Source organism: Mesocricetus auratus, unplaced genomic scaffold, assembly GCF_017639785.1.
Source record: "Mesocricetus auratus isolate SY011 unplaced genomic scaffold, BCM_Maur_2.0 Super-Scaffold_100004, whole genome shotgun sequence".
NCBI lineage: Eukaryota > Metazoa > Chordata > Mammalia > Rodentia > Cricetidae > Mesocricetus > Mesocricetus auratus.
Window position 1 is genome coordinate 30358410 of NW_024429189.1, and position 14866 is coordinate 30373275.

The 14866-nt window shown below is 37.3% G+C and overlaps 1 protein-coding gene across 1 annotated transcript in view; it reads left to right on the forward strand.

Annotated features, from left to right (window-relative positions):
- Window positions 1-2948: 2948 nt before the first annotated feature.
- The window catches only part of Tank (TRAF family member associated NFKB activator), a 71983-nt gene continuing 60065 nt past the window's right edge, over window positions 2949-14866 (forward strand). Inside the window, exon 1 of the mRNA XM_021226583.2 lies at window positions 2949-3081. The gene's annotated coding sequence lies outside the window, so the exon portion shown is untranslated. The remainder of the gene's footprint in view (window positions 3082-14866) is intronic.

Sequence of the window (14866 nt, forward strand, 5' to 3'; positions counted from 1 at the left end):
ATTGGCTTGGGACACCCCAAGATCAAATTCTCAGCTCAACGGAGATTTATTTGCCTCAGAAAGAAAAAGGGCAGGTAAGAGAAAAAAAATAGGAGCTACAGGATGAGGAGGAGGGGAAGGAGACAGGAATGTTTGTTCAGGTAGGGGGGAATGGAGGTGCGGATGACAAAGGACTGCATCTAAATAGACAGGAGACAGGCATAGCACACGGGAAAATGGGAGTTTATAAAGGTAAAAGGGGAAACCCATGTGAGGATGAGGTGTTTAATTTTAATTGGACATGTTGATTAGGTGAGCCAAAGGGGCCTTCTGATTGCTCAACCTTGGTAGTCAGCCTCAGGAAGGGGAAGTGGCCAAATAAGGGAGTAGGCCTTGATGGCTAGCTTTCGGAATATAACCTAATGGTTTTTAATAAGGCAGAGGGAATGGAGGGAAGGGCAAGGCCTGCCAGAGTCATGCTTGCCATGCTTGGACCAGCTAGAGTCCCTTCTATACCAAATGTAAGTATCACCACTAAGAAAGAAATATTTGGTATAAATTTGTATTAAGTTGTAAACTCACATGACCATCTACTCTCCTCTACACATCGTTTATAGAAGTTGGGAAGTAAGGTTTTTTTTTTTTTAATGATAATTTACATCCCAGAATCAGTCCTGCTATAGTGGTAGACCAACAAAATCTTAGAGCTTTTGCCTATCAACAAGTAGAGCCAGGGAAATGTTTCTACTCCCAGAAACCCCATACCAGGAGCATCCATCTCCCAGGTGCTGGTATAATATAGCCTAAGTGAAGTTTCTGAATTAAACATCTAGTCCGTGCCACATAGCTATCCAACCAACTTCTTGGCCGGATTCACAGGTATTGGATTCTCCCTGAATCTTAGCAGCTAACAGGATAGAATCTTAACGATTCACAGAACCGAATGTTAGTGGTTAACAGAACCCAATCTTAGCAGTTAGCAGAACCCAATCTTAGTTAGTAATTAACAGAACCCAATCTTAGCAGCTAACAGAACTTGCCTTTTCCTATCTCAGAGGTAGAGGGAAAAGAACAGCTATCATGGATTCTTCATGGGGAGACCTTCCTCACAGACTTACATTTGAGAACCATCCTACCCCATGGTGCTGCTGCTTTTATTGGTTAGTCAACATTCTGGCCGTTTGTCTGAACTGGAACCTAAGTTTCCCCCCACACCCCTAACTTGGGCTTGACACCCATTTTCCCTACCACCTATGCCCACATGTTCCTTCCTTTCCTACTGGAATTTCTCTGAGAGGATAAAAAGACAGAATAGGGGGCAGGAATGAACAAAAGACATCCAACAAAGGACATAAGGACAACAAGCCAAAATATTCAGTTACCTTGCCAAGAGTCAATGGTGTCATAGGCATATAATTTCACACACTCGTACATTACTTCTTCGAAAAGTGTTTCAATTTAGCTTCTATACCAGTCTCGGAAATCTCTCTCAATGCTCCACCTGGTTGAGGCCAACATCCCAGGAATAGCCAGTTTCCAGAAGTTTGGGTCTCAGCCAAACTCAATGGTCAAAGTTAATAATAGAGGGAGGGGGCACAGGATGGAGAGAACAAAAACTGGGGGGGGGTATTATTTCCAAGTCAATATGGAAGCATCACTTTTCCAAAAAGCTATACCTTTAAAAGCTTGCTTCACAACTGTAAATTCTTAATTTCCTCACACCAATACTATCTCAAATTTTTGGCATTTTGCTTTGTTGTATTTACACTGTTAGATTTTAGTTTTCCGTTGGACAAAAGCATGTTTAACCTTTGATATTTCATCAGTAAGATTGTTATAAGGACATACTGCTGAAAGAAATGCTTCACTGTGTATTATACAGGTAAATAGAACAGTTTTAAGCACACTCTTAATCGGCACGTTAGAAACTGAAGATATATATTTTAGAGAATAATTCCACCATAAGCAACATTACCTCCAGTATGTTTGTAATATGTAATGAGATGGTAGTGCTTTAAAGTAGCAAAGACACTAGACTACAAATCAGAAAGGGTAAATTTTAGTTTCTATTAACTGGAATTCTGGGGAATGCCTCCACAGACTTCCTAACTCAGCAGGGCCACATCCCACTGGATCCAACCTTGTTCCAGCTTCTGGACTTGCCACGGGAGACCATAATACAGCAAACATGACGTTGCACCTGGATTCAGGTCACTTGGAGGGACTGTTGCTTCTAACTTTGTGACATGGAATATGTACCTCCCCTGTTTACTCATCTGTAAGAAAAGGGAAATGGAACAGAAGCTGTCTAAATTTCCAGCTCTAACATTTTATAACAAAGAAAAATGTCCAAATACTGCCGCCTTCTGTTTGCACGTAAAACTAGTAGTTTAGTTCCATGTGGCCTGAGAGAAACCACTCCCCTGGTGTGCTGGGATGTATGCTCATCTATGTAAACAGTGACTTATGTCTCAAACTAGAAATTCTGTCTGAGAAGTCTTCTCTGCTTCACCTTTCTTACCAGTATCTATAGCCAAACTCTGGAATCTGAAGCTGTGCCTTATTTCTTCACTAGGTTTCATTCAAGTGGCCTCTGTAAGTCAGAAAGCAACAAAAATTATACTCAAATTTGGGTTTTGCCTGTTACTTATAAATACAATGGTTTTGGGTCAAATGTGACTCAAAGACTAAAACGGCATTTTCAAATAAGCTTACTTCTAAAACTTTTTTACATGGAAAATACTTCTTCCAAAAAATTCATGTTTGTAACTTCTAGATTTTTTTAATGCCTTAACTATTCAGGTAAAATATCATTGCTTCAAAAGGAAGTCAGAGTTATAGTCACGGGTGGTTTCAGAATATTTTCTGGTAGTTTTTGCTTCATTTCAATATCTTGCCATGATTGGCTGTTGATGGCTACAAATAAGGAAGTCTTCAAAGCAGGGGATTTTTCAGTGGAAGTCCCCAGTTCAACACAAGGGAGAGCTCAGGACAGTTTGAGCAGCGTTGCAGAGCCTGTGAAAACAGCTTCCAGAATGTGTACCTGCCTACATCTTTAAAGAAAAGTAGTCTATGAAGGGAGTCGTGTAACCTGGAAACGAGGTAATGAAATCTTCCTAATTCCTATTCATCCTTAGCATAGCAAGGTGGTTGGGGTGCCTTAAGTATGGCAAGATCTGTTCCACTCCTGTACCAGCCAGCTAAGCAGCTCCAGACACAGATGCCTCTGTCATCACTGTCACGGTTAGAAATCTGGCCTTTAAAAAAGCCAAGACTCAAGGAAAATTTAAAGCACTGTGACCCTTTTTCTTTTCCCCTAAGTTTTAAGATAGAATTTTTTATGTCTTTAATTGAAGTGAATTGTAAAAGTTTGTACCTGATATGTAAGTCTTCTCAAGAAGCAATTCTTTTTATAAGACTGAGAGATATTTGACCTAAGTTAGCTTACTAAGTTGAAAGTAAATTAAAAGTATATGTAGTCATACTTTTTGCTTATACTTTTTAAAAAATCAATTTTAGCATGACCAAATGTGTCTATTCAAACATTAATTTACTTTTAGTCTCATAAGAAATACATGATAATGAATATTTTATGACATCAATTATTAGCCTTATAAAGAATTCTAATTATAGTAATCAAGTCTTACTTTGTTACCAACAAACCCTTTTATTTTCATCACCACAATTAATATTAAAGATTATATAATATTTTCTTAGGGATAATCCTAGATTAAATATCAAGAACTGTTATCAGTATTGTCATATTAGTAGTTTTTAGACAATCAGTGTCTGCCAAATGATCCAATATTTTCAGAATTAGACAAGACTTAAATATAAACTAATATAATATCAGTTCATTTTCCCTGACTTTTTACCACCACTGCCCTGCCCTCTCAGGATATTCAAGCTATGTTTGGGATGTTTTACCCAAGCTGCAGTAGGATGGGGAAAAGAGAAAATGACTTCATCCAAGTCACAGAATGATCATGTCATTTCTGGAAACTGTCTCCACTACCATCTCTTTGGTCCCCCTAGGAAAACAGCTGCATGTGTAAGGACATAGCTAGCATACTAATCTGCCTCTGAGGGACGTGGAACTGTATGCGAACCCATTGCGTCTAGATGTATGCCCCGAAGCCAACGGGGTTCTAGAGCAATGCCCAATTATTTCTCTTAAACATTTGTGATTATGACTACCAGGATGACTCAAAACAAATCACTTAAATTCCCCTGGGGAGAAAAGATCTGGTTGGAATTTTAGAAAAATGTGTGCGCTAACTGCATGATTGTCCATGCAGTTTAAAACCTTCCTGTCTGTGAACATCCTCTCTTGCTATGTATTGAGGCTTCAGTAAACATGTGGGGTTCTTTGCATTACACATTGTAGATATAAATAGTTGAATCTTTTCCAAGTCAGTTTGCTTTGTCTCCTTTGTGTGCACAATCGGGGAATTAGCCTGTGAGAATCTTCTTTCAGGTGTGTTTTAACTACTGGTAGCATCTTGATTTCATAATTTTATCTAGTCATTTAGCGTTCTCTTATTTTTTCTAAATTACATAACTCACATGTGATTTCTAGATGAAAAAGAATACTTGGACATGTTTCCTCCTTGTTTTCTCACCACACCAACTAGAGTTTCTGGATCAGGGCTTCATAACAGAGGAGAAAGCAGTCAACTGTTGTATTTCTGATCTCAGGGGAATTTCCCTAGTGGGTTGGCTTGAGGGAAATGCTTTATCATTAAAAAAATATATCCTGCCTTATTAAGGGTGTACGTAATAAAAAATACAAATGTTAAATAATACTCAGTGTCTTTGGTAACATTAGAGACAACTGTCTGATTTTAACATTTCTAATGAGGCAGTGATCTGCTTTTGAAAAAGACTTAGCAGAAATCAGGTCGCTGCTGTGTTTCTGTGACCGAGCTGATTTATAATTAGAAACTGTATTTTGTTATTTCTCAGATTAAAATAATAAATTGGTTGATCAAACCAAACCAAGCCTACGCATTTCCTTTTTCTCCTCAATCCACATGCTTAGACGTCTCTCTTCTATCATTTTGGCTTCACAATTCAGTTCACAGCTCAAACTAACAGAAAAGAATGAAAACAATGTTGTTGTAAGCCAAGGATCCCTATCCAGGCAGAGCAACCAGATCTATAAACAAAGCAGCTGTTCATATGCTTCCTGCAAACAGCTTTTGATAGTCACATCCAAAGAGGGTATGCAAAATGTGTGTCCAAATTGATTATCTTGTATCTAGTTTACATTAAGAAAATACAGACTGGAAAGCAAATGTTTGTGATTTACTGAGAATTTCCACATTCATATTCATAAGACAAATTCATCTATATTTTCATTTTGCGGAACCTATCAGTGATGAGTTTCTACACTAAAGTTTACTTTCAGAAAGTGAAGTGAGAAAAAAAAATGCCAAACGCTCCATATTCTAACAAGAGTTTCGTGAACATGGTCTGTTCCTTGAAACGTTTAAGGAATAAGTCCAAAACATAGACCTTGGCATTCCTTCTTGCAAGTCATTCTTTACAACCTTTTCCAATGTCTTCTATTGCCTTTGATATTTGCAAATTCAGTGCTGTCTTTTTTCCCCACACCATTTAGGTTTTGTTTGAAGACAATTTTTTTGAAAAGTAATCTTTTGTTGAAAACACTTTTCATACAATGTAGTTCGAGCATGGTTTCCCCTCCCCCAGTCCTTCCCAGATCCTCTCCACTTCTCTATTCACCCAACCTGTGCCTGTGTTCTCTCTCTCTCTCTCTCTCTCTCTCTCTCTCTCTCTCTCTCTCTCTCTGTCTGTCTCTCTGTCTCTCTCTGTCTCTCTCTCTCTGTCTCTCTCTCCCTCTCCCTCTCTCTCCCTCTCTCTCTCCCTCAAACAAACAAAAACAAAAACCCAAGAAACACACACACAAATGGAAATCAAAATATGCAAGCAAAATACTAATAAAACAAACAAACAAAAAAATCCAAACAAAGCAGAAATGATACAAAAATACCATTGAGTTTGTTTTGTGTTAAGCAGACACTCCTGGACATGGGGCATGTGGGAAAGTGCAATTAATAAACCCAGTGATTCCCCATTGTAGAATACTGGTATTTCTTTTGCCTTGGATGTCAGCTATGAATAGCTTCTAGGTTAGGAGTGGAAGCTGGTGTCCACTTCCTCCTCTCAGTGCTCGGAGTTTGGCTTGAGCCTGTGCAGGCTTTTGAAAACAATTATTTTTAAAACAATTCTCCTGATAATTTTTTAAAATGTATTGACAAACATGATATTATCCAACACTTTTTTTACCATTTCTGTAACCTTTTTTAGTGATCACTTCCACATTAGCATAATTTTATAGTATTCGGAGGGCTATTTTAGTTTGGCTTTGGAGGTGGGCATGGGGTGGACATGGGGAATGCTGAAGATTGACCCCAGGACCTTACACAAGCTCAGTATGCAATTACCTTACAGTTTTTAACTGCAGTTTTATTTTCCGTTTAATCATAAAGCAATTTAAGTCCATCTGATTATTTTAGAACAATTTTGGATTTAGAAAAAAATGAAGCAGGAACTGTAAATTCCTGTATATCATCTTGCTTCGTCCCTTCAAGTCAATGTCCTCTGTTATTGATATCTATATTAGCATGATTATAACTAATCTAGATCTTTTTATTTTATTGAGTCCTTAAAATAGTTTATTATTTATTTTCTCATCTCTCCTCTCATCTTTGTTAATCCCTTTCCCCTGATAATTTGCTTTTTTTCTTTTTCTAGTTCTTTGAAGTATACAGGGTCTTACCTTATCCCACTTATCTTTGATTCCCCATCAATGGACTTATAAAAGCCCCACCACCGTGCCCCACTTACTTGCTTACCTGGGTCTTGGAGATGAGATTCAGGTCCCCATGCTTGTAAGGAAGTGCCCTATGGCAGAGCGAGCTCCGCACCCTTAGTTTTCTTGCCTTCTTTTCTTTTTTTATCACACTTACATAGTTACTGTGTGATGATCAGAGGCAACGTGAGGGAGTCTGGTTTTTTCCTTCCACCTTGTTCGTGTTCAGGACTGAGCTTAGGAGGTCTGGCCTGTTGGTGAGTATCTTTATACCCCACCAGCCCTGGTTTGCTTTCTTAATGTGGATGTTAATTGCAATTGAGGTCTCACCAAGCACTATTTTTTTACTGTATAAGCTTTCGTGTGTTGCAATTTTTACTTTCATTAATCTCTAACAAAATCTACTTCTTTTGTGATTTCCTTTTGGACTCATTCGTGACTTAAGAACGAATGGGTTTTCACAGATGTATGTGTTTTCCAGTTTTCCTTGGATTACTTGACTTGCATCTTCATTCCATCCTTGTTGGAGAAGATGTTTCAAATGACTTCAGTCTTCTGAAATACTTTGAGACATTGGAGCAGGCATCTTTGGGTCTGTCCTAGAGAAGAGTCCTTGTCCACTTGCTGAGAGTGTGTGCTTCGCTTCCTGTTGGCACAGCGCTGTTTACATTGTTTGGCCTGGTTGACATACAGTAGTGTTCCAAGTTGTCTTTCCTCTCTCTAGTCTGTTTTCCTACTCATCATCAAATGTGGCACAATGAAGTCTCCAATGATTATTGTAGTCTATTTCTGTTTTCAATTCTGTAAATGTTCACTGGCTTTAGGGCCTTTTTTGTTATTTAATGTGCATTATTATTATATCTTCTTAGTGAATGATTCTTCTTGGTGATATATAATTTTATGGTTTGTCTCCTATAGGAGGGTTTTGTTTTTTGTTTTTTACTTAAAGCATAGTCTGTCTACTAGTGCAGTTACCCATCTCTCTTTTGGTTATTGTGTGCAAAAATATTTTCATCTTTTATTATTATTATGTTGTCTGTATGTTTTGTAAACAATGTGTGTGTTTGTGTGTGTAAGTATTTCTATTTATGAATTCATGTGTGTGCATATCATGGCACACCTGTGGAGGTCAGAGGTCACCCTCAAATGCTAGTGGTTCTCACCTTGTCTTTGAGAAAGGTGCCCTTGGTGTGGTTTACTTTTCTTTCCCACCGTGTACACCAGGTTACTTGATGGCCAAGCTCCCAGGGATTCTATCTCTGTCTCCCATCTTCTTGTAAAGATGCTGGGATTACAGACACGTGCTACAGCATCTGGCTTTGCACCGTTCTGGGCATTCAAACTTGAATTCTCATGCTTGCATGACAAATTCTCTATGCGCTGACCCAACTCTCCCATCCACATCTTTCACTATCTATTTGCATCTTTTCATATGAAATCAGTCTTTTCTAGGCAGCATGTAGTTTGACCATTTGATTGCCCTCTATCTACTTTTAATGTAATTATTAATAAGAAAGGGCTTCTGCTATTTACTACCTGATGCATGTATTTCTTATATCCTATTTCTTTTTTAAAAGGCCAAGCAAAGTAGAAATATCCAGGCTTAACAGTAGATGGAAAAATTATGTCACTTGGGGAAAAAATGTTCAACGAACATACAAGTAAATGTCTACGAACATTATTGTAGTTGGATGTTTTCTGTCCGACCTGCCAGTTCTCAAATAACCACTCAGAGTTATAATTGCTTGGCCAATGTCTCGGGCATATTTTTGACTAACTTTCACAATTACATTAATCCATATCTATTATTCTAAATTTTGCTACAAAACTCATGGCTTGTTACCTCACATTTTCCCCAGCGACTATATGGTGCCTTTTGGATCTGCCTCCTCCCTTCCTTCTTTCCTTCCTTCCTTCCTTCCTTCCTTCCTCTTCCTCTTCCTCTCCCTCTCTGTGTCTCTGTATCTTTCTCTCTCTCTCTCTCTCTCTCTCTCTCTATCCCTGTTTAGATTTCCTATCTATATTCGGCCCTGTCATAGGCCAAAACAAAACAGTTTTATACATCAACCAATAAAAACAACACATATTTGTAGCATAATGAAGGACATCCCACATCACATTATATTCTTTACAGTGGCACAGCTTTATGCATAACCACTTACAACAATTCAAGTGACATTGTATTTGGAAATGCTCCAACATACAAGTGAACTTGCTAATGACTATCCAAGTTAAATAAATATACCAATGGCACTTAATCAAGAATACAGACAACAAAGAAATCCTATCAACCCATAACAAGGCAAGAGGCTGAATCTACTCAGATCTGATACTATTTACTAGTTTTCACTGAGGAATTTGCCACAATAAATAAAAATAACATCTCTGAATTACTGGAAAAGAAAAATTTAGGTATTACCTATCAGCATTCTTATCATAAAATTTAAATATTTGCTTAGTGAAAGAAAAAATCTTTAAAGGAACATTAATCATTTCCATGCATTCACAATAGAAAGTCTATTTATGAATTTAAATGTTACCAAATATTTGGTTGAGTATCAGTTTATACAATGTGGCTTTTGATATTAAAAGTTCAAGAGAAAAAGCAAGCCATCTTTTAATCTGCTTTAACGTCAAGTTAAATAAAGCAACTTTAAACTTCAATAAATACACAGTCTGTTTTAAGAAGTATTTCCAAAATTCAGCCACTGAGCTTCTTGTCAGGGGAACTCATATGTTAGTTCAAGTCATTCTAACTTAACTTTAGAAGTAAAAATGCAAAGTCAAACTCACAGCATGATGGCATAAGACATTTCCTCCTTAGTATTGAAGAACTGCCTTTATGTTCTTAGATGCTATTCTGATTCGCCTCATCGGTAGCTGGACTGGCTCAGCATCCTTCTCAACAGCTTCTTGCTTGCACTGGAGATGTTCTGACATCATTGTCACTTTCCATAGGGAACTTTTCTGTGAATGCAAGCTGGAGGCTTTCTGGGATACTTTGTTGTCAGCTGCCTGACCCAGTAACTAGCTTTAGCTTGGTAAGCATGGTCACCACCTGACTGCAGGAGTCCCTCTTCTCAAGAGAAGCCTCTTCATGCTCTACTTGAGTCATCCTTGCAAATTTGGTTTCCAGACAGCATCTCCTTAACTAGCGAAGGCTTCTGCACACCCTTGTTAAGCCATTGTTCCTTTCCTTACTTCCATGTTCTGTGCTTAACTGATTTTTTTGCATTACATCATTTTATCCCCTTCTCATTTTTCTCTTATGTTCTTTTAAAGATGTTTTCTTTGGGGGTCACGTGGAGATTACATTTTTAAATGGTTTTAGGCTTAGTTTTAGTAACATCCATGAACTTCTTGAAAGTTAGCTTTATATATTGCATGCTCATATAGAAAATAAAAAAGAGAAATTATAAAAAATATCAATTCATGCTGGAATTTGTGTTCATGTAGTTGATTGATTATACTAAAATTTGTTGTTTCTTTACATGGTTTCAACTCTAGTGGGCTTTCAAAAGCTCCATCTTCCATTACTTCCTTTACCACTCTTTAAGGCAAGTCTACTAGTGACAAATTCTTTCAGTTTTTATATAATGTCAAAGTGTCTTTATTATTTTTAATTTTTGAGGGATAGTTTTGCTGGATATAGAATTCCTTTTTGTTGTTATTTTTGTTTGTTGTTTTGTTTTTTAAAGACAGGGTTTCTTTGTGTTACAGCCCTGGCTGTCTTGGAACTTGTTTTGTAGATCAGCCTAGCCTCAAACTCATAGAGATCCACCTGCCTCTGCCTCCCACATGCTGGGATATAGAATTCTTAGTTGACAATTTTTCTTCTGCATTTTCAGTTGGTTTTCAAAGCAAAATGGTAGCTAATCTCTTTTCAAATATTTCTGTTTTGTGTAAATGATTGTCTACACACCATGTGTGTGTCTGAGTCCTTGGAGGCCAGAAAATGGCATCAAATCCCCTGAAAGTAGAGTTACAGACTTCTAAAAATCACCTTACAGATTGTTGTGAACCACCATGTGGTACCCTGGGAAAGCGACCAGTGTTCTTAACCACTGAACCATCTGTCCAGCCACTACCACTGAGATATCTGCCCAGCCACTAAACTGCCATTAATCTTAATAATTGCTAGCAGATAGTATGACACTTGTCCTTTGGTATATCTATATATATCAAAACAGATGATAGATAAGAAGATAGATAAATAGATAGGTAGGTAGATGATAGATACATGGCTAGATAGATGATTGACAGGTAGATAGATGAGATAGATAGATAGATAGATAGATAGATAGATAGATAGATAGATAGATAGATAGACTTTTGTAGCCCATTTGACCCCTACCTCCACCAGAGATTACAAGTGTGTATCACTGGCTCTTCTTTTTATTCTCTTGATACTTCCAAGGGTCTCATTTTGTCTTGAGGTCTTTATGTTTTTCCTTGAGAGGTAGGTACTCAGGCTGAACTAGAACTTGTATCTGAAGATGACCTTGAACCTTTTATCCTCCTGCCTCTAACTCCTGAGTGTTAGGATTACAGATGTGCACTGCCACACATGGTTTGTGCAATGCTGCAATAAAACAACACAAGGTTCCACATATGTGATGCCAGCATTCTACAAATAGGCCCCAAATTAGGAAATTTTCTTTTTTCTTTTGAGATAAAGCTTCATGTAGCTCAGGTAGGTTCAAACTCTCCGTGTGAAAGGTTGACTTTGAATTCCTGATCCTCCCACCTTCACCCCCTGAGTGCTGGGATACTATCTAGAGATATGAAAATAATACTTATTCCTGGTTTATAGTTTGGATTTTATATTAATGTGATGAGATGACATAGAGTGACTCTAGGTGATAAAATGTCTGGGGACATGTCAACATTAGAGTTTGACAAGAGAAAGTGTGAGAATAGTTGTAAGGTCTTTATGATAATTATGAATTGATAGTAGTTTGAACAAAGAGTGGCAGTGGGGACAGACTGTGACATAGAGAACAGAGTGTATATGTGTGTGTATATATGTATATATGTGCAAAAATTGGGGGAAAATTCTTATTATTTGCTATTTTTATAAATCAGTTTCCAAAATGTTCAGTTTTGTGTTTTCTTTATGCAGCATAATCTTCTCAAAGGCATGCTTTGTTTTGTGTTTACTCATTTGCATTTTGTTTTGGTTTTTTTTTTTTTTTTTTGGAGATAGGATCTCACTATGTAGCTCTGCCTAGCCTAGAATCCACTATATAGACCAAGCTGGCCTTGAATTCACAAAAAATTTGCCTGCCTCTGCCTCCTGAATACTGGCTTGAATTTACTCATTTGAAGCCTAGTGTGGCCCTTTCTAGTTGGATGTATGGAAGCTCCTTGGTTCTCAGTTTCTGTCTGGCTGTTACTGGCTCTTCACCATAGATCTTGAATTGGAAGACCATATAGACATGTACAGTTAACAGCTAACTCTTTGGCTTGAAACTGATTTTCACCATCTTTGGTACTACGGATGCTGGACTGAAGTGAGACTCTTACACAGACTGTCTACTTTTCACTATGAAAAGAATCCTGGCTAAGTAAAAATTATTATTGGTCTTTTAAAATAGAAATCATATATAAAAAGTGAGCTCCAACAGAGACTTAAACTTCTAGCTCTGTCTACTCATTCCCTCTCATTATTGGTTTTACAAACTTGGATATAGAGTGTTCAACAACGTTTGCATGTGATCATGCATAAGGACACACATTAGAAATACATGTATACTTGCATATACATACACACACAAAAATAATTCTACCAATGTAAGTTCAGTATGGCTTTTAAAGTTTTCGTGAAGCGTATATTGTACATTGAGCATATTTCTCCACACACCCTTCCATCTTCCTTTCCCATCCCTCTCCCATTGTCCCTTTTGTTCCCCTAGATAGTTTCACTTCTACTTTTGTGTTTTGTGTGTGTGTGTGTGGTTTTTTGTATTTATTTTAAATCTAGGAACTAAAAATGAAAGCTAAAACTAAAAAATACATTTATTTTATAAATTTCTTTGTTGTTGGATACCTTGTTTGTTTCCATAACAGATATTGTGAATAATAGTGCGACGATCAATATTGGCATGCAAATGTCTCTATGATAAGTCAACCTGGAGTCCTTCAGGTAAATAACCAGGAATGTTGTAGCTGGGTCATATCTACTTTTGATTTTCTGAGAAACCTCCATTTTTGACTTCCTTCATGACTGAACTAATTCACGTTCCTACCAACAGTGTATAATGGTTCCCTTTTGCCCAGTTCTTGCCAGCAAGCATTTTGTTTTTATTTGCTTAAATAAAAGCTGCTATGCTGACTAGGGTAAGATGGAATGTCAACATAGTTATAATTTTTATTTCTGAAATTTGGTGACATTTAACATTTTTATATGTTTGCTGGCCATTTGTATTTCATCCTTTGAGCACTGTCCATTTCATTGGCTTATTTATTGATTGGGCTGTTTCCCTGTTTAATTTACTGAGTTCTTTGTATATTCTAGATATTAATCCACTATCAAATGTACAGCAAGCAAAGACTTTATCCCATTCTTTAGGCTATCTCTTCACTTATTTAACATGAGGTCCCACTTGTCATTTGTTAGCCTTATTTCCCAAGCAACTTGAGTCCTGTTGAAAGTTCTTGCTTATGTCTACATCTAAAAGTATCTCCCCCCTACATTTTTCTCTAACAGTTTTAGAGTTTCAGGTCTTACGTTAAAGTCTTTGGTTCTTTTGAAGTTAATTTTTATGCAGGTGAGAGATATGGATCTAGTTTCATTCTACCTTTGCATGCTCACAACACTGTATTTTTATACTATATGTCAATTCTGGTGAAAATCATAATCATTACAGGAAGAAAATATATGTCACTGCTTTGATTTTTAAAAAATCATCTATTTTAAATAATTCTATGAGTATCCATGCTCATTTCACATGTACAAACATTTCTTTTCAAGACTAAGCATAATGGGAATGGAAAAAGAAAAATATATATTTAAGAAATGCGTATTTTTTCTTTATTCAAATTTTGTAGCACATGTATATTTCAAACTGCCTATGCATTCAGCTTTGTGTTCTGAATATATTATTAATTTCATAAAGAATCCTAAAGCAGCTTCAAATATACTCAAAATCAATGATGAATGAACTAGACTTCATTAAAATTTGGAATTTCTGACATTATCAGGTGGCCATGGTGGCTGATGCCTTTAATTCTAGTACCAAGGAAACAGAAGCAAGCAGATGTCTGTGAGTTCAAGGCAGCCTGGTCATATAGGGTTTTCCTGGCCATCCACAGTGACAGGGCAAGACTATGTTTAATAAACAACAGAATAACAAGTAAGCATATGTGAAGAAAGTCACAAGGCCACAGCTACTTTTCCTCCCTCAGAATCCATCAATTAAAGCAATCAGACATCATTCCCTATTAGAACGACCAGACTCTAGAACACTGAGAACACTAAATGCTGGCAAGGGCTGGCCTGGACAGAAACTTCCTTTTGTCATTGGTGGAGTACAAGTAGTTTGGCAGTTTCCTAACAAAACACATATATGCTTACCATCCCTCCTATCTGTTGCATTTACCTTAAGGAGTTGGTAATTTATTTTCCCCCAATAAAAACTAGCATATTGTTGCTTATAGAAGTATTTCAGGCTCAACACTGAGGATATTCACCTTTTCAAGCTTATATATGTGAAGATGAGGGGCATATTAGAAATTTCTAGACCTTCCTGTCTATTTTGTTATGTGCCTAAGCCTGCTCTAGAAAAAGCAAAGCATTTAATGTAAGCAGTGCTGTATCACATTTAAGGTGATTACCTATCACAAAAACAAAATCACTTGATGTTTATGTCCTTTGTTTTGTTCAAGTGACCACCAAGTCCAGTTTATGTTGCCTGCATATATTCATGCACAAAGGGTCATGCGAAGAAAACTGTCCCCATCTCTCCCACAATCCACTGCCCAGAGACCCTCAGTTGGGGACACAGGTCTGTGAACCCTGCTGCTTCTGTACTAGAATGCTGATTGGCT